Source organism: Penaeus vannamei, chromosome 34, assembly GCF_042767895.1.
Source record: "Penaeus vannamei isolate JL-2024 chromosome 34, ASM4276789v1, whole genome shotgun sequence".
Lineage (NCBI taxonomy): Eukaryota > Metazoa > Arthropoda > Malacostraca > Decapoda > Penaeidae > Penaeus > Penaeus vannamei.
This window is the reverse complement of record NC_091582.1, coordinates 16481548-16484047: the sequence shown is the minus strand read 5'-3', so window position 1 is coordinate 16484047 and position 2500 is coordinate 16481548. Positions and strand designations below refer to the sequence as shown.

Genomic DNA, 2500 nt, shown 5'->3' with positions numbered 1-2500 from the left:
GTGTGTGTGTGTGTGACCATATTATAGGCTAGAACGGAAACACAGTTGTGTATGTTCATCCATTTAAACAGAGAGAGAGAGAGAGAGAGAGAGAGAGAGAGAGAGAGAGAGAGAAAATAGATAGAGAGAGAGAGAGTGTGTGTCTGTGAGAGAGAGAGATAGAAGTAAATAGACAGAAACAGACAAACAGACAGACATAGGAAAAGAGGTAAATACTTAAGGAGGAAGTGGCAAGGTATACACAGAACTGGATGCGTCGTCGAAACCTTTCTTTATGACTGTGTGTATTTGAATGGCTGGCTGTCTGGTTGTTTCTCTTTCTCTCTCTCTCTCTCTCTCTATCTATCTATCTATCTATCTATCTATCTATCTATCTATCTATCTCTCTCTCTCTCTCTCTCTCTCTCTCTCTCTCTCTCTCTCTATCTATCTATCTATCTATCTCTCTCTCTCTCTCTCTCTCTCTCTCTCTCTCTCTCTCTCTCTCTCTCTCTCTCTCTCTCTCTCTCTCTCTCTCCCTCTCTCCCTCTCTCCCTCTCTCCCTCTCTCTCCTCCCTCCCTCCCTCCCTCCCTCTCTCTCTCTCTCTCTCTCTCTCTCTCTCTCTCTCTCTCTCTCTCTCTCTCTCTCTCTCTCTCCCTCTCTCTCTCCCTCTCTCTCTCTCTCTCTCTCTCTCTCTCTCTCTCTCTCTCTCTCTCTCTCTCTCTCTCTCTCTCTCTCTCTCCCTCCCTCTTTCTCCCTCTCTCTCCTTCATCCGAATGTGCAGGCGAGGCGAGAGACAACCCTGTTCTGCTCCTCCTCCTCCGACCTGACCTGCTTGACCTACCAACGCCCCGTGACCCGTGACCTCTCCTTTCCTGCTCGCCTTGACAGCCTCCTTTCCTTCCGGTTCACCCCCTTCCTTCCCCCTTCCCCCCCCCCCTGGCATCTGCATCCTTCACCTTCACCTACTGCTGCTGCTGCTGCTGCTGCTGTTGCTACTGAGGCTGTCACTACTGCTGCTTTTGCTGATGCTGCTATTCCTATCTTATGTCACTGATGCTGCTACTACTACCATTACTACTACTATAACTAGTACTACAACTTTACTATCATTACTGCTACTATTGCAGCTGGTATCACAACATTGCTATCACTATTACGAATACTACATCTAGTAAAACAACTTTACTAACACTACTACTACTACTACATCAAGTACTACAACTTTTTTATCACTACGACTACTACTACAACAAGTACTACAATGTTACTATCACTACTACTACTACTTCAACTAGTACTACAACTTTACAATTACTACTACTACTACTACTACAACCTCTTCTAATACTGATACTTCTTCTGGTACAACTACAACTGCTACAAGAACTGCTATCCCCACCTTTTTAAGGACACGTGGCCCTCAACTTGACTTAGACTCTCCTTAATTAGACCGAGTTCTTATGCGAGTCTCAGCGACCGCTCGTCTGCAGTCCAGTGAAAGAGTCTAACAGGAGACTTGCTAATTGACTTCCCTTCAGGTTGTTGTCGAAATTTCTCTTTACGACCCAGCGTGCATTTGAATGTCTTATGGGAGAGACTTCCTTCTCTCTCTTACTCTCTTTCTTTATTTCTTTCTTTCTCTTTCTCTTTCTCTTTCTCTTTCTCTTTCTCTTTCTCTTTCTCTTTCTCTTTCTCTTTCTCTTTCTCTTTCTCTTCTCTTCTCTTCTTCTCTTCTCTTCTTCTTCTCTTCTCTTCTCTTCTCTTCTCTCTTTCTTTCTCTCTCTTTCTCTTTCTCTCTCTCTCTCTCTCTCTCTCTCTCTCTCTCTCTCTCTCTCTCTCTCTCTCTCTCTCTCTCTCTCTCTCTCTCTCTCTCTCTCTCTCTCTATCGCTGGTGGCATAACCGATTTTTCTCTTGGGAAACTAATATTGTCATTATATTACAGTTATGGTGTTATCATTATCATTGTGCTTATTATTATCATTACTTATCATTGTTGTTGTTGCTGTTGTTATTAATATTATTGTTGATACTGTTAGCAGCAGTAGTAGTAGTATCAGTACTGTCATATTATCATTACTACTACTACTACTACATCTACCACTTCTACATCTATTACTACATCTACTACTACACCTACTACTACTACTACAACTACTACTTCTACTTCTGTTACTGCTACTACTACTACTACTACTTCAACTGCTACTACTACTCCTAATACTACTTCTACTTCTAGTACTGCTACTACTACTACTACTTCAACTGCTACTACTACTCCTAATACTACTTCTACTTCTAGTACTGCTACTACTACTACTACTTCAACTGCTGCTACTACTCCTAATACTACTTCTACTTCTAGTACTGCTACTACTACTACTACTTCAACTGCTACTACTACTACTACTACTACTTCTTCTATTACTAGTACTATTACTTCTACTACTACTACTGCTACTACATCTACTACGACTACGACTACTACTACTACTACTACTACTTCTACTACTACTAGT

The 2500-nt window shown here is 42.0% G+C and overlaps 1 protein-coding gene across 1 annotated transcript in view; it reads right to left on the bottom strand.

Moving 5' to 3' along the window:
* The window catches only part of LOC138859292 (peroxisomal sarcosine oxidase-like), a 345118-nt gene that overhangs the window by 261410 nt on the left and 81208 nt on the right, over positions 1-2500 (bottom strand). The window lies entirely within an intron of this gene.